Below are 10,702 nucleotides of genomic sequence, written 5' to 3' on the forward strand. Positions count from 1 at the left end.
GAAACAGAGAGAAATACATAAGTAAAGTCAAAGGGTGTGTATGGCAGATAGGAAGTATGCATTTGAAAGTATATTCAGACCTAACTAGAATACTAAAGGGAAAAAGAAATTTTGTTTAGTGTAGGATAAATAGGTCAGAGAAAAAAAAGTGGCTTATTTTTTATCTCAGAAGAGCCTCTTCTTATATGATATAGCATCTCAAGGCCTTCTATGTAGCATGTGGAACTATAAAGGTCCTGGGGAAACAATAACTAATAATGAGAACAAGACTATTTTTGCCCTCATGGAGTATATCGACAGGTGTAAGGTACGGTCAACACATACAGAAAAAAAATCACAAGCGAAATATGCAATACATTAGACAATCAGTGCTATAGAGAAAATTTAAGGAAAAAAAAAAAGATGGATAGACAATAGAGAAAGAAATGAGTACAGTATTATATACTGTACTCATTGAAGACCTCATTGAAAAGATGGTATTTTTACAAAGTCCTAAGGGAAGTGAGGGAGTGCACCTCATCGGTAAAACCCAGAAGGAGATTTGGGTAGAGAAAGGAGTTCTGGAGGTGGGAGGATGCCTGCCATGTCCAAGGATGTGCAAGGAGGCTGACTGGGCAGAGTGAATACAGGAGAGACTGGCGGGGAATAAATGCAGAGAAGGAATGGGAAGCACCAGATCGTTGCATAGAGCTAGTACAGGTGTGTAGTGTGTGCATTGTATAAAGATGCCTTCTGGGAGAGCCAGAGGGAGTCTCTTATACAGTCAGATCTCTTCTTCCTTAAGTGTGAGCTCTGGAGCAGTACTGTTTCTGCAAAGGGAATCAGCGCACTTTCATTTTCACGAAGACACTGACCACATGTTACAAATGTCTAATGATGCAGAACTTAGTGCCTTCTAAGCTAAGTGAAGCAAGCCAGACTATGAAGGAGACACACTGTATGTCCCTGTGTAATATAAACCGAATGTCTGTATTAGATGGCAGAAACTGAAAGATGGGAAGGTATAAAAGCATGTAGAGCAGCTGTGGATACTAGAGACAGCATAGGAGGGGTGTGGACAATGAGAGGTAGGAGGGAGGGAAACAAGGAGAAAAAAAGAAAAGCTAAACATTAACAGACATGAAAATAAAAAAATTATCTATTGATAATGCATATGGATATCTTTGACTGGACTAATATGCAGTGTATTCATACTGGAAAAAATCATTTTGTATTCTGCAAAGATGTACAGTAATTAAATGTAAAAAAAAAAGGAAAAAGATAAACAGAAGAGCCTACTCTCACAACTTATGTTAAATTTTAGATGATAAAATATACAACTGTACTCTCCTCTGGAGGGAAACTTCTCACTTTCCCTCTATCTGTCTCTCTCTCTCTCCGGTGAGCACATGTACCCTATGGCAAGAACAAAAATCAAAAGTGCTAAAATAGAAGAATTTAAAAAATAGAAAATAGAAACTAAACATGAATTCATACTGATGTCACATGGATCATTCTAGCCTCATCTACTTGCTTATTTGTAATGTCCCACCAAGTTGGGACATTTTATTTTTGAGGTGGGAAATATTATCAGCATTTAGATGACAAGAGTCAAGAAAAACAAATCATCTGCAATTCTAGAATTCAAGGGCTACTTTCATATAAATGAACAATTATCTTTCCCCAGAAAACATTAGTGCCTCTATTGGGAAACACTGATCTATGTGCATTTAAGCACACTCAAGAATTCCAACAGAAATAGGAATGACAAGAATGACCCTGTGATTTAGAGGTAAAAGAAACTTGCCAAGGGGCTGGCAAATGGTGTGGTGGTTAAGGGTGCTGGACTCTTACATGGTCAACCACGGTTCAAGTCCCAAACCTGACAGTTTACTTTCTCACTTTCCCTCTCTCACTCTCTTGCCCTGTCCCTCTCTGGTCAAATTAAAAAGTAAATAAATAAAATCCTTAAAATAATCATTTTAAACAATTTTTTTTTAAAAAGAAGCTGACCAAATTGTTAGTTTATATCCTGACCCCAGTGAATGGAAAAACACATCAGGCACATGTGCACACATACCTAAGATCCCAACAAGATGAGGAAAGAGAGGGGAGGGATTGCAGTGTGACCATGTCTCATTGGAGGATACTTTCTCCCTCTCCCTCTTTCTGTTGAGTGCATGCACCCTCTGGCAAATAAATTTAAAAAAAGAAAAGTAGGAGTGAAAGAAATTTAAGGTAACTAGGGGCATGTTCATTAGTGTTCAAGAGTACAAAATGAGAGAAAGACTCTACCGATGTGTACTAGTTTGATTGCACTAGTGGCCCCAATTCTCTAGCTCTCTCGTAGTTAGGTGTTGTTAAATGTGACCCTGAAGCTTTTTCCACAAAGGATGGAATCTATTTCACCTACATTTGAATCAGGGTTGTTCTGATAAATTGTTTTGGCAAATACAATGCAGTAAAGGTAGTGGTGTACCAGTTCTGAGCCTATGCCTCAAGAGAATTTGAGTATTTCTGCTCGTTCTCTCACCCCTCTGCCATCACTGTGAAAACATGCCCCAACTAATTTCTAAGGGGATGAAAAAACAAGACTCAGAGCAAAGCCATCACAGCCAAAGCCATTCTGTCAGCCAACTGCCAGCTGCCCTCCATATAAATGAGTCCTGTTAAAAGCAAAAGAAACTAATCAACTGAACCCATCTGTGACAAGCAGCATTTTGCATGGCTTCCAGAGATACTGGTATTCATGCCCTGTTTAACCTCATCCCCTCGTGTGGGTTGCACCTAGTGACTTATTTCTAAATAAAATCGAATGCAGCAAGTATGACGGAATGTCACTTCCAGATTAGGCTATAAAAGACTACCATTTCTATCTTGTTTGCTTCGCCCCCTCCCCAACTCTCTTCTGAGATCCTTGATCTGGGGTATTCAAACTGTTGTGCTCTGAATAGCCTTATGTGGAGGCCTCCCTGATAAGAAACTGATGATTCCGGTCAACAGCCAGCAAGGACCTGAAGTCAGTCAACACCTACATGAGTAAGCCTAAATGTGGCTCCATCCTCAGCTGAGCCTTGAGACACCTACAGCCCTAGCAAATTCCTTGATTGCACCCTGTAAGACACCCAGAGCCAGAGGTCCCAACTAAACCACATCTGATTCCTGACTCATATAATCTATGAGATGATTAATGTGTATTTCTTTGAACTGCTATATTATGGGGGTAATTTGTTATGTGGCAGTGGATAACTAATACATCAGTTTAAATAGCTAACCTACAGACCTGAGAACTAAATAAGTGCTCGTTACTTTAAAGCTCTAGTTTTAAGGAGAACTTGTTTTGCAGCATTACTGTGGTAATAGACAGGTGATACAATATCAAATTTGTGCTGAGATGTTTTAAAGAGCAGGGAGAAAGGATGGCCTGAAAAGAGAAATGGGGACAACAGCAGACAATTTGTTCTTTTGCCATCCCAGGGATATAGAAAGAGAATATTTAATTTTTAAAGCTGACTTTTATATTAAGCTTTTGAAAATAAATTTTAGTGTTCAATACTTTCACCATGAATACAGAAATGGTCCTCTGTAGGTTTTAAAACCTTGCAAATCAAATGCCAAGACTATTAATTACCACAGCATAAAAGGATAAAAATTTCTTCTCACAATTGAGATGCAATTCTGTGCAATTCTGTACTATCAACTGACATGAAATAGTTACTTTTTTTTCTCCCTTTTTTGGTCTAGAATAACATAAAATGAAAAGCATAGTGTATAACCCTACAACCCTGTCAAATAATCGTGATACTTAATATTTTTAAAATTTTTGTTATAGGGATGGGCGTGGTGGTGCCCACCCTGTGGCAACATTTTTGTTATAGGGCACATGCACTCACCAGAGATAGATAGACAGAGACAGAGGGAAAGTGATAAATCCCCCTGAGGGGGATGGTCACTCCTCCATCTTTCCTCCTCCATTCTTTTCTCAGGATTTTGGGCACACACACAAACATACCCAACATGGTTTTCAAGCCACTGGGTCTGAGACTTGAACCACTCAGTCAGCCATGTGTGATACAACTGCCTTAATCTCTATGCCCGCTGCTGGCCCAATCATACTAAATTTGCTTATTAAAATATCATTTGGTGAGATAGCTCTGGGTAGAAAGGAACTAGTGGAATGAATCTGTAAGTAAAGCCAAGTTTTAAGAAGGCTATGATAGGTTATAAATAGTCTAACATAAATTATGAAATGAGAGATTATATAGATTACAGAAAGCTAGATAGACATTCTCTGTGGGTATACATATATGAAAGAAAAATGTTTCCCCTAGCTTGATAGACATTCTCTCCATCCATAGGTATACATATATGAAAGAAAAATGTTTCCCCAAGAGGAGTAGATGCTCTTTGTTTTCTGCTCAGATTCCATTTATCCAGCCAGTGTAGCTACTCTCCAGTTGCCAGGATTGCAGCCCACAGTTTTAGAAATTGTTTGCCATAAGGAAGCTGCACCACTTGGGAAATTTTATTTAATCACTTTATGAGTGGCCTGCAAAGAAACAAAATGTGTGGCCCTTTGCCTTGAGATGGAAAGAACTGCACGGTTTAATTAATGCACTAGAGCTCCCTGTGTGATTAAGATGAGGTCAATCTCCAGAGAAGACCACACCCTTGCTTAGTGACTCCCCTTGTTCCATCTTGCTTCTTTCACTTCTCTTATTCTGAGACCTTCCCTTGATAAATTACAGGGATTGAAATCTCCATCTCAGCTTCCAGGGAGCCTGACTGAAAGCCTCGAACAATTTTCTTATCTTTTCACAAATTTAACTTTCAAATCGACTTTCTGAATGTTGGAGTCCCTAGTTGGGTGATGATGTGGTTTCTCCTGGGCAGTTCTGCCCAGGACAGAGATAACTAACACTGTGTTATTGAATCATGTCTGCTCATGATACCTTCATCCTGAACAAACTTTAATCTCAAAAGGCATCTTTTGCTCGGTCTTGTCATTATTCTGAGACCTTCCCCTGATAAATTGCAGGGACTGAAATCCCCATCTCAGCTTCCAGGGAGCCTGACTGAAAGCCTCGAACAATTTTCTTATCTTTTCACAAATTTAACTTTCAAATCGACTTTCTGAATGTTGGAGTCCCTAGTTGGGTGATGATGTGGTTTCTCCTGGGCAGTTCTGCCCAGGACAGAGATAACTAACACTGTGTTATTTGTGTAAAGTGATATCAATGCTGAGCAATGCCAGCACAGAGGCACTTTCTGGAGGGTGTAACTCTTCTGATTATTTGTACCACAGGAAGATTAAGAGTACAACGGAATTAGTTCTCATTCAGAAAGTCAGAGAGAAGGAAATCAAAGCTATCTTTTTGATGGGACCAGCAGTTAGCATAATGGCTATGTCGCTGGACTCCCACATAGTCAACCGTGGTTCGCATCCTGGAACTCACACCGGGCGCATGTGCGTGCGTGCCCAAGATCTCAAGAGGAGAATAGAGGAGAGGGGACTGTGGCGTGGCCATCTCCCCTGGGGGGGGATTTCTCGCTTTCTGTCACTATGTCTCTCTCTATCTGGTGAGCGCACGCTCCCCATAGCGAAAACCTCTCAAAAAAAAAATAAATAAACCTATCTTTTTATTGTCATATTGTCATACTAGGTAGTCGAATGTACATGATACACTTGACAATATGCTTACTAGGTGGCGTTTTGTTAATGTAAGAATTTAGGGCCATCTCAGATAATAAACTGTGTGGATGTGATAAAAGAAGGTAACAGACTGAGTTTGACAAAGTTTAGCATGAAGTTAAAGTTGAAAAAGGGTATAAAGGGAATTTAAAATACATTTCTGGATGACTCTATGGTTGGCATTATGTCTGCTCTTTGCCAAGTACTTGCATACAGTTGTAATTACAAGCAAATATGTACCAGTGTAACCCATATTTTACAGTTCAGGGACTGAGTCTTAGGAAGATTAAAGTAATATTTTTAAGGAGTGCCAGTCTTTCTAATCCCTAAGATATCCTTACTCTTACTAAGTGATATGAGAAATCTGTACAAGTAAAGTAGCAAGACACAAAGTACTGGGTGAGCATGAAGAAGACTTTCTACGTGGGCTGTGAGAAAGGGAATGAACATTTGTATTGAATCTCAGGGATAAACAGAGATTTTTAAAGTTTTGTAGCAGTTGAAAGCAGTCAAGAACAGTGAAAAGCAAACAAAAAACAGGCGTAGGTCTTAAAAACTCTGAGGTATAAACTTCTGCAAGTTGATGAACTGTGACTCTTGATTTATTCATGGCTTAAATAGGATGAATAATACCTTAACTTTTAAAGTTATGGTAAGGATTTAAGATGATATATGCAAAAGGTCTTGTACATAGTAAATGCCCAATAACAAGTGATAACTAATTAATTCAGTTGCTCTTTTACTGTTTACAGTTACTTTATTTAAAGAAAAACTCATTCTCAAAGTTATTTTGTCCTTTAGACCCAAACACTATATTCTAACCATTATAAATAATGCTTAGTTTCTTATGCTAAGCATTGATGGTTTGGATAATAATTTGCTTTTCATAGGTTTATGTTTTGGAATTTGGTATCCTGTATAATGATTTTGGGAGGCAATGAAACCTTTAAAGATTAAGTCTAGTGGCTGGTAATAAGATTATGGAGGCATTGCTGTCCTGAATGGATTAATGTCATACTGTATGACACAGTGAGTTATCACTCATGTAAAGAGGTGGGCCAACTGGTGGTGTGGTAGTTGTGGTAGTTAAGGTGGCTGGATTCCACATGGCCAACTGCATGGTTTAAGTCCTAGACCTGGTGGCTTGAAAAACATGCTGAGGGACCAGCAGATGGCGTAATGGTTATGTCCCTGGACTCCCATGTAGTCAACTGTGGTTCAAATCTCAGGCCAGACCTGGCAGCTTAAAATTCACACTGGGCATGAGTGCATGCAAGCCCAAAATCACTAGAGGAGAATGGAGAAGAAGGGATTATGGCATGGCCATCTCCCACCAGAGGGGGGAATTTCTCGCTTTCGGTCTGTCTCTCTCCATCTCTGGCAAGAGCACACACCCTATAGCAAAAATCTCTCTTAAAAAAAAAAAAGTAAAAAGAAAAATATGCTGGGTGAATGCGTATGTGTGTCCAAAATCCCTAGAGAAGAATGAAGGAAAAGGGATTGCAGTATGACCATCCCCCATGGGGGGAACTTTCTCTCTTTCCATTTCTCTCTCATTTGTAATCCTAAGCAAAACTCATGAAAACATATAGATAAAACATTACCTCCAAATTAAAGTAGCATAAGCCTAGAGTTATATATAAAATTAATTTTCATGCTTCAATTATTTTATATATGCTAATTTTAATAAAAATTATAATGATGATAACAATAATAGTAATTACTATTCGAGCAGGCAGTATACACAGTGGGTTATCATAAACACAAGAACTCTACAAGATAATAATAAAAAAGAATGAGGATAGATAGTTCTCTCACTCCTGGGAGTTGCTACCAACTATGGCTGCTGCATGGTGGATACAGAGGGTCCCAATCTGAGGAGGAGTGATGGAAACTACCCCTACAAGGGCAGTTCATGGAGATTGAGGTCAGCAAGAGGCCTGAATCAGCTTGTGTACTGAGGGTAGCTGGTTTCTCACTGTTCTCCTCATTGAGAAAAGAAAATAATTTTCCATCAAGAGCTGGAGGCACACAGACCTGATTATGAGGGAGTGGGATTTTATGGAAATAAATGAATATTATCCAAAAGAGATCAAACAAAGGCTGTTTATTCAGAATTTTCACAATAGTAGGATTAGCCTCTAACACTTGCATTTGGCCAAAAATAATAGGCAGGGAGGAAAGTGGAAAACTCTTATATTGAAACAATGAGAAGGTTTCAGATATGTCCTAATGGATTACCAGATGTTGGCCCAGAGAAGCTGGAGTCAGCTCAACTAGTAGAGGGCTTTTTTTTTTTTTTTTTTTTGATTGGTTTGGGGAGCACACTTGTTTTACTTCACTTAGTTTTGAGTTGAAAGCAAGGACAAAAATAGAAAAATTAGCTTGTATTGACCAAGTCTTGACTTATTTTGGTTAGCCACTACAGAAGTTATGGTTTGGCTCCCATGTCTGGCTGCTGCAGAAGTTGTAGGTCACTTTTCTGTTGTTATATGTCATTTGATCACTGTCCATTTTTATATTCATCCTGGGGCTTCAAACCAGCCATGGAATCAAAATAGAAGATCTTCTCTCAGATTCCTAGTTGAGTTTTCACAAAAAGGAGTGTTGTGACTCCATTACCACTGAATGGAAATAGATGAAATAGTCTTGAATTTTTGCAACTATTGATCTGCCAATGTATCAGTCATGAGCTTTGGAGACTTCTAAAACTACGAATTTTGGAAGGGCATCAAACTGAGAATTTCAAGTCCTAGAATTTTCTTGAATTAACCTAATATGCACCTCTTCAAAAGTCATACTTCTAGGACTTTTTTTTTCAATTGCAAACAGAGGGCTCTCCAAATTCCTTTTTTTTTTTTTTTGAGAGAGATTTTTGCTATAGGGCACATGCGCTGCTCGCCAGACAGACAGAGAGAGACATAGAGACAGAAAGCGAGAAATCACCCCCCAGGGGGGATGGTCACGCCACAATCCCTTCTCCTCCATTCTCCTCTTGGGATCTTGGGCACGCACACACACATGTCTGGCGTTAGTTTTAAGCCACCGGGTCCAGGACGCAAACCGTGGTCGACTACGTGGGAGTCCAGCAACATAATCATTACGTTAACTGCTGGTTCCCTCTCAGTTCCCTTTTGAAAGATCACATTTTCTTGTTCTAATTCTGGTCAGTGTGCTAAGCACTTTTCCAGGCTCTTTATCAGATGCAAGACCTAGCAAGGCACAGTGCTTTTCCTCAAGGGGTTATTCTCATGATCAACTATGTGGTTGAGAACTATAGTGATTAAAAAATAACTATTATCTCAGGACCTGAGTAGGAATACTTTCCTATGCCATAAGGATGTCCTACTTTGTGAAGAACTTCCTTACTTAATATGCTCACATAAATCTATGGGTACTCAACAAAATTCAACGAATGGGCTGGTAGCATGCTAGATGTTCCATGGAATCATAGATGTCAATTGGTGTTTTTCTTTATCTTTAAAAATAGTTTAGCTGTGTCTAAGTGTCAGGAAAATAAACAAGCAGTTGTGTATCAGCAGAATCTGTAAGTGAGTGAAAGTGCGATGTGATTTTACTGAGTAACATGACCCCAACTATCTTAATGCATTCTATTTCCAGGCTTTGGATGGGTGAGCAGTGAGATTAACTAAAGTTCATACAAGAGGTCCTTAAAAAGTTCGTAGAAAATACATATTCTGAAGAAAAACTATGCATGGATTTCAAAAATTTTTTGCACCAAAATAAACTCATACTTTAATTCCATTTTCCACAAACTTTTTGAAGTCTGTTCATGTAGTCAGGGACAAGTGCATTTGAAATGCAAATGAATTATCAGCACATAGTTTATGGAGGCAGCAGTCATACCTGATTCAAACCTGAGAACATCAACTCCATCCCCATCAGGTTGAGTCATACAAATTTGACTATTGTTCAATCTAATATATGCATAATATTTACTTGTATAAATTCAACAGTGTTAATTTGGGAGGGGGGATTCTGAAGGAAAATACTTAATAGTCTCTCATCAGTTCAACAGTGGGCTTTCCATAGTTCTTATGAGGAATTTCCTATAGAGTATTTCTAAGATTTTCTTACCTTTAAACAAAGAGGAATACACATAACAGCACTAATTATACTTTGGTTTGACATATCTGGTGTGTGTACCTGTGTGTGTGTATGTGTGTGTGTGGTACTATTTTAGACAAGATCTCACAATGTTGTGTTCTTCCTTCCTTGGACTCTTGAGTAGCTGAAACTACAGGTGCTTGCAGAGACACAGCTATTTGGACAAGGCTGGGAATTGAACCCAGGCCTTCCATTTGGCCTCAACTGGCCAACCAACAGCTTCCAGCACATGCCACTATTCCTGGGCTTTAATATAAATTTTTTGAGAAATAAAAATGTGAATAATCTACTACTAGTAAGCAAGACCCACCACAACATATGTTTTCAATTTCTTGTTTTCTATACAGTGATTCCATAAGCAAGAGAAAACATTACAACCATTATAATTATATGTCTGGCTTTTCTTCTTGGTATTTAGTAGTAATTAGATACTAATAACTACTGAATGGTGTCTCTATAGCTTAATGGCAGGCAAATACACACATCTTGTGTGAAAACGCTGAAGGAGACAAACCAAAAATTGGGAGACCATGAAGCATGGAAATTGGGAGGGAGGGAATTACAGAAAGAGTGAAATGGGGCTCTATGTTTCATGTAGTATTGAAGATGCCATGAAAGCAAAGTCTGCTTCTTCTTGAAGGAAGCTTTTTGGAAATCTTTGAGGACCCTTATCCTTGTCCAGAAGGCATTGTTACTGGTTCTTTCAATGCAAGTTCTCTTTATCTGAGAGAGAAAAATGTCCAGACCATTGAAACATCCTGCTTGAGGCCATGGGTGGAAGAGCAAGGGTATGGAAGTGTAAAAATAATATGGGCTTCTTCCTTGTTTTCTTTGTCTTCTTCACTCAATTAAGAATACCCTCTTCTGTCCTTAAGAACTTTCAAAATAGAAATATGAAAGAGT

At 38.8% G+C, this 10,702-nt stretch overlaps 1 pseudogene; it reads left to right on the forward strand.

Moving 5' to 3' along the window:
• The first annotated feature begins 217 nt into the window (after positions 1–217).
• Positions 218–10,702, forward strand: part of LOC114006935 (eukaryotic initiation factor 4A-I-like) — a 29,297-nt pseudogene continuing 18,812 nt past the window's right edge.

This window comes from Tupaia chinensis, unplaced genomic scaffold (assembly GCF_000334495.1).
Source record: "Tupaia chinensis unplaced genomic scaffold, TupChi_1.0 Scaffold000101_1, whole genome shotgun sequence".
Taxonomy (NCBI): domain Eukaryota; kingdom Metazoa; phylum Chordata; class Mammalia; order Scandentia; family Tupaiidae; genus Tupaia; species Tupaia belangeri.